The sequence below is a fragment of the Phyllostomus discolor genome, chromosome 11, assembly GCF_004126475.2.
Source record: "Phyllostomus discolor isolate MPI-MPIP mPhyDis1 chromosome 11, mPhyDis1.pri.v3, whole genome shotgun sequence".
Lineage (NCBI taxonomy): Eukaryota > Metazoa > Chordata > Mammalia > Chiroptera > Phyllostomidae > Phyllostomus > Phyllostomus discolor.
In genome coordinates this window covers 68734496-68751709 of record NC_040913.2, presented here as the reverse complement: position 1 = coordinate 68751709, position 17214 = coordinate 68734496, and the positions used below count along the sequence as shown (strand labels likewise).

At 43.0% G+C, this 17214-nt stretch overlaps 1 protein-coding gene across 3 annotated transcripts in view; it reads left to right on the top strand.

Moving 5' to 3' along the window:
- Positions 1-17214, top strand: part of CSGALNACT1 (chondroitin sulfate N-acetylgalactosaminyltransferase 1) — a 250336-nt gene that overhangs the window by 103670 nt on the left and 129452 nt on the right. The window contains exon 1 of one of the 3 annotated variants that reach the window (XM_036011520.1): positions 11068-12127. The exons of the other annotated variants lie outside the window; for them this stretch is intronic. The gene's annotated coding sequence lies outside the window, so the exon portion shown is untranslated. Of the gene's footprint in view, positions 1-11067; positions 12128-17214 lie in introns of those variants that run through there. 3 annotated transcript variants of the gene reach the window in all.

Below are 17214 nucleotides of genomic sequence, written 5' to 3'. Positions count from 1 at the left end.
TTCTCAAAACCAAGGAAGTAATAAGGTTTATATCTTTGTGTAACAAGATACAATAGCTATGCAAATTAGCTAGAGCCTAGTAGAAATTAGATCTAGGTGACATAATAATTTTAATTTTTATGAGCTTCAGCTATGTATTTGATTGAGCTTTAGCTATGAAAAGACTTTCCTGATAGGAATTAGGGGATGTTTAAAAAATCTAGGTAGTTTTAGAACAATAACTAGAGGTGACCTGCTCTACCCAGTCGGAGGATTTCAAAGCACAGGATCTTGGCCGATAACTTTCCCATCAAAGTTACCTTCGTGTTTCATCTGGCCTTTAAAATGGATGGAAATCAGGGAGCATGTCACCCAAAATAATCCTTAAAAGGATGGAGTGGTGTCTTGGAAAGGGCCCCAGACTGAGTGTCGCAGATCTCATTCCTGCTCCCGGCTCAGCTGTCAGGAGCTGCGTGACCCAGGTTAGGCCTGTCCTGGGACATGCGGGGTGTTCAGCACTCCTGGGCCCACTCAGCCATTGCGTCAACCAGATGTTGCATCTAAGGTCAGACATACAAGTGCAGATAGGATCTAGGGCCCCTGCCCACCTGCCTGGAATTCACGCCACGCGCAGAATTTCTTTCAGCTCTAACAATCCAGAATTTTTCAGATCCAGGAGAGATAATAGTTATAATCATGAATAAACCTTGAAAGAAAATGGAAATGACAAAAATCCAGTTAACATGCTGAAAAATGGGATTCTTAGATCTAAAATAAAAGCTGCATGAGGGCCAGGGTTTTATCCCTTGTTCACTGCTGTGTTTCCAACTCCTAGAATATACTGCCTGGTGCATAGGAAACACTCGGCAAATTTTTTGATCGAGTGCCTGGGTGTACTTTATGGATAATATTCATGCTTGGGTGATCAGTATTCTGGTAGGATATGAGTCACTGGCTTATTTTTAAGTTTTCTTAGCTAAACTTTATTTCATTTTACTCAAATAATGATCTACACAAATAATAATGTCTGTGATGAATTCTCACTGGCTAGAAGATGATATTGAGGATAGTATTATGATATTAGCATCTTTGTCATCATTAATTGAATATCCTGTGTGTGGCTTTTTTAAAATCCTCACCTGAGAATATGTTTATTGATTTTAGAGAGAGAGGAAGACATCAATTGGTTGCCTCCCAAACATGCCCTGACCAGGGATCAAACCAGCAACCTAGGTATACATCCTGACCGGGAATCGAACCTGCAGCCTTTAGGTGTATGGAATGATGCTCCAACCAACTGAGCCACCTGGCCAGGGCCCCTCTGTGTGGCTTTTTGTTGTTGTTGTGTACTTGAAATGCTGGTCATTTCACAGAAGAGAGTCTAAGTATGTAACTGATCATGGCTGGAAGTCTGTTGCATGTGATGAGGGTTTAAATTTCTGACTCCCCCGGTGGGGAAAACAGAGAAGAAAGCCATGCCCTTTGATAACTGTGGTATTTTCTAACCCAAAGTTGGAAGGTATACTTCTCTTTTAAGGATTTCTCTGGTCATGCAGAGGTATTTCTGCCCCCAGTACCAGCTCCTAGAATAACAGCATATGGGGTTTCTGTGGCATCATCTTTGCAGAAGGAGGTTCACTGGGAATGGGAACACGCTTGGCAACTTTATTCCAAGAAACAGGGTGATGTGTACACACTCTCATGTTCATTCACCACTTGGTAGCTTTTATTTTTCCTTACATTCGGACCGAGTTAGAGAGGAGTTGGCTTTAGAGGAGCATCGCAGGTGGTGGGAAGTGAGAAACAGGCACCTCCTTGCCAGAGTCGAAGCTCATCTCCAGCCAGAGCCAGTTTTCAACCATGGCCCCGCTTGCACTCCAGCCCCAGGGGAGGGAAGGCCAATGTGTTTTGAAGTGAATATTTTCACCGCAGTGTCCTTTCAGGAGCCCCCTAGAAACAATGAGCGGGGGACAATCGCATTGACCAGTGGTTCCTAAGGGTTTCTCAGAGATTATGAGTGCCCTGGGATACTTTTCAAAGGGAGATTTTTGAGGTAAGTTTGCGAAATGCACTCCTGTCTTGTAGGGTACAAGGCACCTCGGTCCATGAAAGGCCTGTGAGTTCTAAAGTAAAGATGAATGTTGGTTTAACCTCATGGTTTCCAGCTTTTTACCTCACAGAATCCCTTCCCAGCATGACATTTCTTAGTCTTTTTAAGAACAGTGTAGCTCGAGCAGCCTTGAAAGGCACGGCCCATGATGGGAACCTTGATTCTAAGTGTGACTTGCACCTACTAGTAGTCACAGGTGAAGCCAGCGTTTCTCAACCTCTGATTTGGAGCTTAAAAAAACCCTCACAGATGCCCAGGCCTGTCCCCAGAGGTTCTGGTCCTGTGTGTCTGGGTTGGTGCCAAGTTACCTACATTTTTGAGATGCTCTGTAAGTGGTCTTATATGTTCTAGAGGCTGAGAAAATCACTCTACTCAGAAAAGGTTTCTAAGTTCCACCTCTTTCCTCTAAGGCTGCAGTAGGTGTCTCTACTTCACAATTCTTTCTGATGTTCAGCGCATTTCCCAAAGGGAATTGGTTTTGTGTTTGAAGAAAATGGACGTGTTATGCCGGCCCAGAGGTCCTCAGCCTCTGGGCCTGTCCCCCCCAAGGCTGCATGCCTGGGCCCTGGCACTGCTCCTTTGCAGGTGTGGTCCCCGAGCTTCCTGGAAGGGCGTAAGGAAGTGGTAAAGAGGGGGCCGCTGTCGCTCCTCTTGGCGGGTGCTGCAGAGACCTGTGGCTCTGGGTCATTAGTAGGCTGACGGTTTGGTAACGTGGAGGTTGATCTGATGTTCTCCTGGAGGGACAGTCTTTGTTACGGTTCTTCTCATCATGCATGTACCTCACAGCCTAACAGTTTCTATAATCTCTGTTCCTCCACCATCGTACGGCAAGGGGCCAGGCAGGAAGCAGCTCAGCGAGGCCAGTGGTTTAGTGGTGACCACTCAAGGAACGGGTGCAGGGTGGAGAGGCTGTGTGGTGCGGCCGCAGGCTGCCCGGGTGATTTGTCTAGGACAGCGCCAGGGCGAGGACGGAGGACGCTGATGTGAAGTCAGAGTCTACCAAACCTACCTGCACTGAGAAGGTTGTACCACAGCTTGTGGGGAAGGCCCCAGCAGCTAAGTGTTTAAATCAGAAGCAAGGCAATCAAGCTTGTCTTCATGTGGCTGGGGAGGTGCCTTGATGAGGATCGTTGGTGCCTTTCCTTCTTCAGTTATGTGTGGTTACTGGTCTTGCCACAGACACTGTGCCGAAGGTTACTAAAGAGCATCAACTCAAACAGAAAGCAGCCCCCTTCCTGCTCATTTACCGTTGGAGGAGAGAACACTTACTGGCCTGCATTCTCTCCATGGTGCTCTGAAGTGATTTGCCTAAGAGTGGGCCGGAGGAAAAGAACGGGAACTGATTTCTGCAGTGTTCCGAGCACTAGGTAATTTATTCTACATATATATATATATATATACACACACATATAATTCCCTTATTTACATATGTACACATATATAATGCCTTTATTTATTGCTTACAGCAGCCCTGGGGAGTGCTCCTTATTAGTTCTTTACATAGAGATGAGACATGGAGGCTCGGGGAGAGAACGCCTGAGCAGAACCCGGCTAGAGGGATGGGGCTAGAATTCAAGTTGAAATCTATTCAAGTCCAAAGTCCATTCTGATGTTCCCGCCTCCATCCCGCTGCCTGTCGCTGGCACCCGTGGCAGTGGTACCATCATTCTTCCATCTGAATGTCTTTTGTGCAGTTGAGCAGAATAACAAGCTCCTAATAAAAAAATAAAAAGACAGCTTACAATGCTTTATTGCTTATTCTATAGAGCTACAGTTGTGACCTCAGATGCTTCCTGTTGCCAGTCTTTCTGGGACAGGCTCTGGAAGAAATGAATATGGTTGCAGAGGATCGTCTCTGCTGAGTATATTTAGATTATGCTTCTTTCGATTTTAGAAATAGGCATTGGTATTTGAGTAAGTGATTAATAGTGTTCACTAGCAGTGTGTCTTGTGCCTAAAATTTAGTGGCATTAGTTAGATCTTTAAAATGACATAAAGATTTTCCTGGAGGAAACAAAATATCACCATGTGATGTAAAGCTAACATTAGCAAAATAAATATCAATCCAAGGTTAACTGTTAGCTTACACTTTCTCTTAATTCAAAATCCAAGCTAAGTCATACTCTGTTAAAAAATACTTTATTACAGCTTAGTTTGAAATTCTAATATGGAAATCACCATAGACTTGTAAAAATGTAGTATGAGTAATATTAACTGTCTCCATAATTTAATTACAGAATAGCAAATACCACTGCCCAGGAGGCACAGGACTGTAAGCTTCCGGGTTTAGGGACCACAGATTTCTCAAATATTAGCTCTGGCTGGTGACCATTTCATTTGACTTTGATGTTCTACAGGTGAAAAAGTAAAGAGGCAAGTGGTCTTTCAAAAGTCCTGAGGCTGGTGTCACCATAGATAGTGTTGCCTTAATTGGAGTGTTTTTAAGGAACACTACGGCCAACTCTGTGAATGTAACAGACTTGGCCCACTTCATGCTTCTGATGTGTCATTGAGTCGTAACCAGGCAACATAAACATGTCCCAAAAGCTGCAGACTGCATAAAGTGACATTTGTCAGTGTTCAGTCTCATTGGTTTGTGTCTCTCAAACCCAAAGTAAGAGCAGGTGGCCAACAGAATTTGGAGACCTTTGGAATTTTATTCCAGTTACTCAGCTGCAGAGCACTCAGTGTTTTTTCAGGTGGCCATTCCACCCCAGATGTGGAGGCTCGGTGGCTTGTGTAGTGCAAGGTGGCAGGAGGATGACTGGGGCAGTTACATGAGCTGAAACCGAACGCCTGCAGGTGAACATGATCTGAAGCATGACCTATAGTCAGAGTAACTGGATTTATAGTGATGGATAATTTTAATGAAAATTGAATGTAGGCCTCTATTGTTAGGTGTTCTGAATTATACCTGCTGCTTCTTATCAGAATGGACTGAGACATTCAGTAGCCTGATAAGTTTCGAGGAAAGGTCACTTAGCATGGAACCAAATGACTGTACTTCTATTTTAATGTTAGAGGCTGGCCTGGTATCATACATACTCCAGAGTTTTGCACTGGGTTCAGTGCAGCTTAGAATCTTTTTCCCTTCAAAGTCTTTGTGTCCTTGTCAGTTAAGGGAATGTATTGGTTTACATAATCACACAGGGGCAGCTGGCTTCTGGGATTCCTTGATTCAGAGACTCAGATCTTTTGGCTCTGCTCTCGATGATAGCTTCATTTTTAGGTGGTAGCAAAAGGTGACAGCATCTCTAGATCTAAGTCTTGCTGAAGAGTGAGCATGCTTCTTTCTCAGCCTTCCCAGAAAATCCCAAGAATGACTGTCATTGGCTTCGATGGGGTCATGTGTCCATCTCCAAACCAATCACTGTGGACCCCAGGGGGTAGTGCGGGATACTGAATTACTCAGTTGAGCAGGTTTTGGTCAGGTGTATCACTCTTGAAACCAGATGACTTCCTTCACACATGAGCTAGAGAAAATGTTGATTTTAGTAGATGCTCTTAGGCTCTTTAAATAAAAATGTCAGGATTTTAAGGGGAAATGAGTAACAAGAGTTTTTTCCCCCAACCTGCACACTACAGTGTCATTCATGTGCATTATAGGTTTTGAATGTTCTAAGTAGTCATATTCTTTTATTATGCTATCATTTGCCAGGACAATCTCCAAAATCTCGGCAAATGGGACATATAGTCAGCTGCAGTGCCTAGTAACAGCGGTGGCCTTCTTGAGGAAGGGCTAAGTGACACTTGTGTGTCAGGCCTCATTTTCCTATCCCAGCATTTCTAGGATGCATTTGGGTAGGTCACATAGCTCAAACAGAGTCTGGGCTGGTAGAGTATTATCATAAAAGCATTTTAAGCTTTTGCATCTGATTTTTTCCCTGTTAACAGAGATGAATAATTCTCTAAATTGTTGGAAAAATCAGAATAAGTTTCTGAATCTTCTAAAATTATGATGAGTTTGCCACTCCTAAATATCTGCAACAGCAGCTCCCTGTCTCCGTGTTAAGAGATCACACTCACCTCACCAACATAATGACTCATTTTTATTCTCTCCTGTATGGGCCTTGGTTTCCTGGAAAGTCACATTATGAGAATATATTAGTGCACTGATGATACCCAGTAGGTGATGTATTTTTGTGTTCACTTCAGGACTTAGAGAAGCCTCAGACTTAAAGTGAAATCTTTTATCTTTATAGAGTAAATGACAGGTTTTTGAAACTAAATAAAGGAAGAAAGAAATGGGTTTATATGTCATAATTACATCTTTCAGAATTCTGCTCCAAATTAATTAAAACCTTATAGCTTTGAGGGTTTAAGAGGGAATTATCTGACTTTTGTCCTTAGTTTCACTTAATAGCAAAGTGGGTGAGAGACACTGTCAACATTCCGTAACTGAGCATGAAACTGTGAGCCAGGACTGAATGTGCTGTTCACGTCCGCCTTTCCTGCCTCTCCACACCCCCCAGTCACAGATGCTTCTGAGACGTTGTGTATGTGCCTGGTTTGCAGCATTTTGCTGTGACGGGATTTAGGTGTGTTTTCTGTATATTTACCTTAATTGTGGTTCAGGAAGTTTCTTGGATCTATGGCTTGATATCTTGAATCAGGTTTGGGAAACTCTTTGTGGCTATTTCTACAGCCATTGGTTTTTTCCTTCTCCTTTCTCCACTTAGGATTCCGAGTACATGTATGTTAGTTCTTTTATCTATGTCTCTGATGTGCCACTCAAGCTATTTACTGTATTTGTAGTTTTTTTTCTTTCTGTGCTTCTATTTGGATACTTTCTGCTGACAACTTTTTCACTTTAGCAAACCCCTCTTGTACTATTTCTAATCTGCTGTTAAACTCATCTGTTGGACTTTTTATTTCAACTGTTACATTTCCATTTGGTTCTTTTACATAGATCCCAGTTATCTAATAAAATTCTCCATTTTTAATTTATGTAAACATACTAATTATACTTACATTGAAATTCCTTTTTGACAATTGCAATGTCTAAATCACCTAGATACTACACCTAGAGTGTGGATATTGTCCATTTTTCCTTTTAGATTTTCATCATTTTTGTTTCTTCTTGTGTTTTGTAATTTTTAATTAAGTACCTGACACTGTGTAGGAAAAATTTCAGGACCTCTGGACATTATTTTCCTCCAGAGAATATTTAATGTTTTTCTGGTGGGTAGTAGAATAAAGCTGTTCACCTGGATTCAGTCAAGAATTGTAATGATTGGTGTGGCATTTCAGGCTGGTGTATTTGTGTTTACCTGACTCCCAAGGCATTGGACGGTCAGGGGTCTGGAAAAGAAATCAGGGGTGACTTCAGGAAGAGCAGTTTGATGGAGTGATGGAGGCGGAAGTCAGACTGAGGACTTGAGAGGCGAGAGAATGGTGACCACGAGGGCTGACACGGTCTTGGCACCTTGGCTTTGCAGGGCTGGGGGAGGATGGCAGTACAGTTTTAAATCAGTGTGTCTCTCTCTGTTTCTTTCTCTCTTCCTCTCTCATGTAAGGCTATAAATAATACAGAGATGATATGGTCTGCAGTCCTGTAGAATGGAAAGTCTTCATTTTGCTTGTGTAATAGAGTATGGGCTAGCTACTCGAGTAGATAGAGTGACTTAAATAAAAGCTGTTTTTATCACTTAAAGTCAGAGGAAACATTTCACCCAAAATGCAAGAGAGGCTGGGAAGATAAATGTCTTCCTTCTTGTCGCAGCAGGTTCATGGGCAATTGATCCCTACGGAAAGGAAGGGCACACACAAGGTCCCAGACACGACAGATGCTGGCAGTTGAGAGTGGCAGGTGATCCCAAAGTCCTTTCAACTGGCTGTGTGCCAGCCTAACTCATATCACATAATAGGGCTGGGATTTTGAAAGAGATAATGTTAGAAGTTGTGGAGGATACTGGGCCAGCAATATCCATCGAGGCTGCGGATGCCTGTCGAAACACGGACAACCAAGTCCTGCAGGGAAATAGGTACGAAACAGCCACCCTCTCTAGGGGAGAGCATCCCGTTTTCCTGCCCAAGCAGGCTTTTATTGGGATCATTTACACAGGAATTCAGGTAAAGCTCATTAATCATTGCCAGGAAGTAAGGATCAAACAATAGATAACAAAGAAGTCTGAGGACCTGTTTTGAGTCAGAGTCAGATGGCTAAAGAGCTGTAAAACTTTGAGGAACAAACTTACTTTTTATTTGGACCCTTATCATTTCATTGAGAGCATTCTAAACAAAGCAGTTTTCACAGGATTTTACATATTCTTTCTTAGGCCTGATTGCCTGGGGAACCTGCCCTTTCCAGCACAGGGCTGCCCCACCCTCTGTCATTGTTTCAGGCTTAGGTGGAGCAAGGGAAGTAAGGCAGCCAAGAAATTAGGAGATTTTCTCATAGGCAGTGAGGACTCAGGTTTTTGTCAAAACTGAGGGGTGGGGGGTCCATCACCCTCTTTTGCTGTAGTCCCCAAAGTCCTTCCTTGGGGGCCTCCCACGTGATCATGCCTGTCTTAGGTTGTTCCCCTTTTGGGGAATCTTACCAGTCATTGGCTAACCAACCAAGCATTGGGGGCCAGGCAGGGTGAAGTAAAAGGAGCAGAAGCGGTGTTTCTGCCAGGGAGATAAGCTTTTGTCTCCTTGCTGGCTTATGGTCCAAGGTCGTTCCCTCAGCCTTAGCCTTGGCAGGGTTATAGCTTCTGATACTATGCAGGGCAGTTCCCAACAAGAAGTTATGGTAAACTATTATTCTAGATGCCAGTGACAGAACGACTAGCTCAGGGTGTGGGATTTAAGGCAGTGTCGGCAGTCTGCATGCCTCAGGGTGCCCATGCACCCCAGCTGCACCCACACTGGGACTGCTATGGCTGATGTGGGCCTGCACCAGCTCTTTGGCCACATGAAAGCAGGCAGTGCTTATGGCATAATTTTTTCTACCACTCCATTCAGTGCAGCCACACCCGCGGGATTCACTTATTTTGCATGGCAGCTAGTTCTTTATTTTACTTTCAAATCATGCATGGCAGAAGGCTGGACTCACATGTTGCCAATGTTATGCAGTCGTTGGTTGAGAGTACTCCAGGATCTGGGAGTCATCTCAGGTACCTGTCTCATTTTCTGGTTAGAGACACCGTCAGCTGCAGGTGCTTACATGAGTCAGACGGCTGGGAAGTGGCAGATCCTGAATCCGAATTCATTCCTTGTGATTTCAAAGCCAGCGGGAGTGTGTCTTACTTACTTTCACATTTTCAGTACCTGGTGTAGTGAACTGATATCTAGAGATGCAGCAGGGCAGTGGGAGGGATAACTGAGCTGTTTTATGCCACTTCCCAGTCCAACGGTAGGGCTAATATCTTGCTAAGAACAAAATTTGAAGTCCTCCAAGGCCCAATACATCCCCCAGTCAATTTCCAGATGCAAGAAGGGGCACTAATTTGTAAAGCTTTTACCAGTCAGAAGCTGAGACATGGGATAGAGATGGAGGGGTGCTTCTGAATACAAGCTTTGTGAGTGATAGTGACTTTTCTCTCATTCCCAAAGGTGGACAGAGAGGCTAAGAGGGTGTGGAGGTCACCATGCTTCTGAGCTGAGGTGGGAGGGGGCAAGAGGCTTGCTCACATAGGTCTTGGGGTCTCCAAGAAGTGAAGAGTACTTGTGTGTTGTCTTATTGGATGTCTGCTGAGCTACAGAACTCGTGGCGCTACCTCAGTGCTAACGGGGTGCGGAGAGCATTAGTGAGAGCAGGTGTTGTGGTGTAGCCAGTTGCAGAGGAAACAAGACAGTCTCCTGAAATCCATGGTCTTGGAGATAGGTGCAGGTGGGATTCCACTCATGAGCAGGCCCGAGTAGTGGCCTTGGCCTGCCTAGAGCAGCCTGGCTTGGGCTATCACCAGGTGGGGTAACAAGGCTCTCAGGCCCGTGCAAGGTGGCATGAGACTGCCAGCTGGGGGTCAGCTGGAGGATGCAACCAGGTCTCACAAGAGACGACCGCTGTTGCTCTCAGGATCGAGGCCCCTGCCAGCAGGGCTTGTTGGGACCCCCATCCGTCCGTCCATTGCCACCGGCTGCAATGGGTGTCAGTCCTGTAAAACAGAGGGATAGCAGCAAAGAAAATGACAAGAAGCATCTGAAGGAAAGGCCTCCCCCAGCCTTTCTCTGCGTTGCTGTCAGAGGAGTGGATGCCCAGGAGAGACGTGGTGCGGAGAGCAGACAGCACCGCCTTCCTTTGCCTCTGCCCCTGCCCCCCTCTGCCCCCTACCTCTTCTCTCTGAGCTGTCAGAACCACCAGCGGGGCCTGCTCTGAAGAGAGGAGGGGTCCTAGGATTGAACATGAGTTCAAAGTGTTGCATGAACTTAGAGAAATTTTATTATGAAAATCTTCAAGTGCACACAAAAGTGGAACACAGTGAACTCCCATGAGCTCAGCACTGAACCTCAACACTGATCAACACTTTGCCAGTCTTACTTCATCTGTCCTCCAACTTTTATTTTATTAACATTTTTATGGGAATATTTTAAAGCAAATCCTAGCCATTATGTCATTTCACATGTAAATACTTTTGTGTATATTTCTAACAGGTAAGGATTTTTCTTTTTCAAAACCAGTATGCCATAACTGTTTCTGACAAAATTCATATTAATTCCTTAATATCACAGAGCACCTAATCCACATTCAGATTGCCTTGTTTCTTTTATTAAAGATTTTATTTATTTATTTATTTATAGAGAAAGGGAAGGAGAAAGAGAGGTAGAGAAACATCAGTGTGTGGTTGCCTCCCACACAGCCCCTATTAGGCCCACAACCCAAGCTCTTGCCCTGACTGGGAATTGAACCAGTGATACTTTGGTTCACAGGCTGGCGCTCAATCCACTGAACCACACCACCAGGGCATATTTCCTCAATTGTTTCAAAAGTATCTTTTCACAATTACTTTTCAAGTTTGATGTTATCAAAGCACACATGTTGCATTTGGTTACTATGTTTTGTAAGTCTCTTTTATTATGTAGTTCCCCTATTTTCATTCTCTCTTTTTATTTCATGACATTTATTTGACGGAGAAGCATTCATTTGTTCTAAAGAAAGTTTTACCTTCTTGACCAATTGCTTCCTCGTGGTGACATTTAACTTGTTTCACTGTCCCTGGTCTTACCTGCAAGCTAGCAGGTAGATTTAGAAACTTGATTAGATACAGGTTCAGTTATTTTTAGACAGAAATACTTCATAGACGGTGCTGTATACACTTTTTGTCATTTTAATGACCAAGGACTTTTGGGACTCAAACATTTGGGATGGACTGAGAATAAAAACCACTCAGTTTTGCAGGGGGAAAGGAAAGACACTGTGTGAATCCAGTGGCAGCAGTTATTGGAAAAAATAAAATCACTGGCTTTATTACTCAATAAATTGAGCCTCTTTGGCCACTCTGATTATGAAGGAGAGGTGTAATGGAATTTTCAAATTGCATTTTTCATGAGGGATCCAAATTCAGTAGACATGTGAGTTGGCAGACAAGGTGGTTTGAAAACCAGCCCCACGGCTCTGAACGTCTCAGGCTGTGGAGAGGAGAGAGGGTTGTAGACACAGCCCGCCCTTTTACTCCCACCTCGTGGGATGGGAGCAGGGCTCCTTGGAGCAGCAGTCCTGTGGCTGGGCCGCTGGGAGGTGCTGTGTCGTGGGGCTCCTAAACCTCAGGTGGCCAGAAGCGGCTGGTTGTAACGTTGGTCTTTGGCATCTTGACCACCTGCCCCAGCAATCCTACTGGAGCCAAGCAAAGCTAAGGGATTGTGGTCTGTGCACCAGAGGTGCCTGGGATGTGTCTGCTTGGGCTCTCTGTCTGGTAGGCTGGGCCACGCAGAGGGCCCCTGGGAGCAAGAGGCTGGAAATAGATGCCATATTCCAAGGCTTGTGGAGCTTGACAGCGCTGAGTTTCTGGCAGTGAGACCTCCTAGGAACCCACTGAAGCAGCTCATACGAGGAAGAATGAGCTTTAGGTATTTGCCAGGCCCAGAGAATGGGGTGCCAGCCTACAGTGGAATCAGGTCTGTAAAAACTTTCTTACCCCTTTGCCCTTCTCCTTCCTTTCGTCCCCACACCTGAGGGGTCAGCAGCTGTAAGGAGGACACCCTGACGCACCTCGTTCCGAGACCAGGGGTCTGAAACCAGCCTGGTCCTGGAGGGGAGGCTGGGATGAAAAATCCTATTTGGAGAATTGATTATTAAAAAGAACTGGGAAGTAATCTCCAAATTAAGATTGTTTTATGACTTTAAGTGACTTTTATTTCCTACAAGTGAACAGAAAGGACCTAGTACCTGCCCAAGTTTTCCTCTGGAGCAAGGGAAGGCCACTTCCCACTGACAGGTTCTTAAAAAGGCAGGAGGAGAGGCCCTGTTTCGATCCCATTCTCTGGTTGTGCTCGTGCAACATGCTGGCTGCTCAGTCAGTCCGTGCGCGAGTGGAGAAACGGGTGAGGGTTCGTTTGCTGGGCATAGCTAGGAGGGGAGAGGATGAACCAAACTGACTTCATCGTTTTCATGTCTCAAGGTCAAAGCAAAACGTCAGACACTACAGCTGTGGGGCTGTATCCTTCAAAGTGATTTGCTGGTGGGAGGTTCAGACCCATTCTTTATCCACTCCATCCTTTGTCCTCTGTATTTCTCATTTAGTGTCATTTCATGGGTCTCCAGTTTTGACTCTAAATCCTTTGTATTGTCTTCTTGCTTTCGAAACATGATTTTTAGGGCCGTGGTTGTTTTCTAGAGAAAGTACCTAACAACATGAACATCTCATTTCTCTTGTTTATCTGCACTGGGACAGAATGAAAATGAATATATTTTGTCTTTTTTGGACTGCTATGAAAAGCTTAAGTATGAATTGTCATAAGTGGCCCCAAATAGTAAAACATTAAGTTGTATAAACATTTACTAGTCCTTATAATAAAATGTCATTTTAAGTATTTGCTATTCTATCTCCTTCCTTTTGCACTGGAAGAATGCCTTGTAACATTATCCATCAAAGGGTAAAAGTATTTGTAGTTGGTAAGGAGAGTTGGTGTGAGCTGTTGGAATGATTTATTATATTGCTGAATTAAAACTTTTTCTTTGTGAGTGTTATACACATAAAGTGTTTCTTTTGCTGTCTAATGAGGACTTTGTTCGTTTGTTAGTATTTGGGCCCTTATATCAATAAGGCTGGTTTCCCAGAAGCGACTCTTTTTTCCTTTTTTAGTATTATTTTACATTAGTTTCGGGAGTACAGCATAGTGGGTACATAATTATATAACTTACAAACTGATCCTCCTGATAATTCAAGTACCCACCCTGGAAGGAACTCTTGAATTTTGTTGCTTTTGGCTCACTTGACTTGCTGTGTTAACTTGTTCTGAAAATTACTATGATTTTTTTTCACAGAATCAGTGCTAACCCTGCGATACTATTTTTTTTTAACTGCCTTATATCCATGGAGAATGCTAAGAAAGGAGAAAACCACTGGCATGGCTTTGAAAGTTTTCGTCCCTTTCATCAGCGGAGATGAATTTCATAGATAAACATTTAAGTCTTCTGGGGAAGCGGTTCTGCATGCTATGGGGGCGGGGAGATGGGGTTTTGAAATGAAAAAACCGTGAAAACGACGATTATTTTAAGGAGGTATTTACATTTCTGTGTTGTTGGGGAGGTTTTGCCAGTCGACTGCCTGGTTTTACTTTCTTCAGCATGAGAGAGACGCTGGATGGTGGATGGATGGCTTTCTGAAGTCATCTGAAAAACAAATGGTGGTGTGGCTCATGAGGAGTGTGTTTCATTCATGCAGGAAGTCAGCCAAAGGGGAAAATGATGTAGTAACTTGTTTGTGGGTGAAAACGAGGCACACAGTTTTAATCTAAAGATTTCCAAATGAATCTAACTTATCTATCTAGGCCCCACAGGAAATGAACAGTATCTTCTTATAAGAATTTCAGAGAGATCATATGTTAGCTTTTCAGGTGGCCCCTGTCTGGTAGCAAAACGGGCAAAAGGTTCCTCTTCGCATTTCACTGATCCCTGAAGGTCGCTTTCAAGTCCTCTGAAAGGCGGCTGATGTAGCCGAGGCCGCTGTCTCCCAGGGGCTTTGGCTGTGCGCGGTGAAGGAAACCCCCGCTCTGTGGCTTTTCTGAAGAATTTTTCAATTATTGGTCATTTCCATCTGGAGTTAATTTAAGAAAACTCCCATCTGTCTTAATCATTAACTTAAAATATGTTTGGCACCTTCTTAGTGCAGATGCCACATTGCCGCGTCCGTTAGTGGAGAAGGAGGTGGCAGCGGACAGTGACCCTTCCTGGCCGTGCTTTCTGACTGTGTCAGCGATGATTCTCAAGTGCCTCCCACTCTAGGTTTCTATGACTTCCTGAGTAACAGGTCTTTAGCTGGGGGCTCATACAAGGCAGAGGGTTTAGCAGGGGGTGTTTCATGCATATCAAGTGCAGAGCCTCCTGAATCAGAGACATTTTGGGACCTGTCTGAGTTAGTAGAACCCACAGGGCTAGCCTGAGCATTGCCTTTGACCCTGCGGGGCCCTTCAGTCAGGAAGCAGGGGGTGGTACTGCTCGTTTCTGTGCCTGTCCTCATCACCTCTGGCTCCCTGTTTAGGCCTGGATTTGGATTAGGGCTCTTTTTATATGTTAATGAAGAGCAAACTATTGAGACAGAACAGTTCATATCTCTTATCTGTGTAGGCGAGAAAATGTTCTTCTTCATACCATTGGCTAAAAGGTCCTATCAAGTGTTGAGACACTCAAATTATACCCAACAGCAAAAATAGGTTTCAAAAAAATTGGCTTCCCATAATTAAGGTGATTAAAACAAACAAATATTACTCATTGGAAAACAGCCAACATTTTTTTCTTACTTACCTTTTTAATGAGGTGTAATTTATATAAATACACGAATCTTGAGTGTACAGCTCAATGAAGCTTTGCATGTGAATATGCCTGTTGTAATCACCACAGAAATCAAGGATTGGAACACTTCTGGCTTCAAAGAAGGCTCAGTCCACCCTCTCTCACACTTATGATCCCCTCCCGAAGATAACCCCTATTCTGACCTCTAATCTAATTCAGCGCCTCAGATTAGTTCTGCTTGTTTTTGAACTTCATAGAAATGACATCATAAGATATGGACTCCTTTGCATCTGGCTTCTTTTACTGTGTCTGAGAGGTTGATCTCTGTTGCTGCATATGGCAGAAGTTCGTTCTTTTGTTGCCGTGTGCTATTTCGTTGAATGAACATTCTATGTATCCATTCTACAAACTGTTGGTGGACAGTTTGTATTTTCTGGCTTTGGGTTGTTATAAATAAAGCTACTCTGAATATCCTTGTGCATGTTTTCTGGTGGACACATCTGTTCTTGATTTTTCTGGATCATAGAGTAGGCCTATATTTATCTTTGGAACACACTAATAATTAATTTTCCAAATTGATTGTGTCAATTTAGACTCCTGCCAGTGATTTGTGCAGGTTCCAGTCGTTCTACATCTTTGTCAACACTTGGTATTGTCAACAACCAACTTTAACATTAACAATGCTAGCTCTAATTTAAATATATATATTTTATATCCCCAGAATTTAAATTCATCAAGTGGCATTATTGAGTGCCTACTGGGTTCAAAGTGCTTCCCTGTGTTGTGGCACCTATTAAAAAAAAAAACAAAACCACGAGCCCTGCTTTCCTGGTTTTGCCGTATTCCACTAGGGGTGCTGCAGAGCACAGGCCATCAGCAGAGCAGGTGGGGATATGATCAGTGCCATGATCAACAGTCTCTCAAACATGTCTCCACAGCAGGGTTGCTTCCTCAGCTCAATGGCCAAGTACATTTTGAGCATCTTTCCACTTCTCCTTGAGTGCTTAATGTCATTAACTTTGTGCTTTCCAGGATACTGCACTGTGCCAGCCCATCTGCCTATGGTAGCACTAGGATTCCAGGTCTGTCCCTGAAAGTGCTCTGCTTTTTTCTCCTGTGTTGTCAGACTTGATTCCCCAGAGTCTTGCTTCTGAGTAAGTTAAGTTTGGTATTAAAATCGGATAGCAACTCACTTATGTTACCTCCTCCAAGGAGTATTTTTCTTTTAAAAATGGATTTCGGGAGACCTATAGTGTCTTAGCTCAAAGGAATTAACCATTGATGCTTGGAATTTTTATGTTTTTAGGCTAATGGAGAACTTTGAGGTCTACTTTATAAATATCACATTAAGGAAAGCTGTTCATTCCACCTATATTCAAAGATAGATTTCATAAAGGGTGACTAAAAAAGAAGGCAGAAATTTCCAATAATTCCCATGCAAGGATGAATTGACCTGAATATATATCCACTGTTTAGGGCCACTTATTCTAAATGGATTTGCTGAGTAGAATCTCAGATGTGTTGAAGTTTTTTATATATCCATAAAATGCCACTTTATATCTTATATTCCAAAAAACTTTTCTTTATAGTAATTATAAAATTAAAGGACTTACAAAGTCTTCTTTTTTCACAGTTACTATGATACTTAATGTGGAAATTCAAATGTTTCTTCAATGTTTAATTAAAATATGGACTGATGATAAGAATTCTGGTTCCCCATCAGAACACACATTACACCTGCCTGATCAGAATTCTTACACAACACATCAAGATACTGCTATATTTCAGAACCAGTGTTTGCGAAGATATGCTAATGATTATATTCAGTTTATTTTTCTTTCATTGATTGCAGTTAAAACCTATGCACACACCCAAGTTGCTTTTAGAAAACTCAGTAAAAGTTGTATAATTTTCCTAGTATAGGTTTTGCACATCTTTTGTTAAATCCATTTCTAGATACTTTATATTTTTAATGATATTATCAATGATATCTTTTAAAAATAGTTTATTTTCTAACTCTTTGTGCTGATATATTGAAATACAATTGATATCATATAGCATTTGTCTTTTTCTGTCTGACTTATTTCACTCAGTAGAATACCCTCTATATCCATCCATGTTGTGGCAAGATTTTATTCTTTTTCGTGGCTGAGTAATATTCCACTATATACCACTTCTTCATCCATTCAGCTATTGATGGCTACTTAGGTCTTAGGTTGCTTTCACATCTTGACTATTGTAAATAATGCTG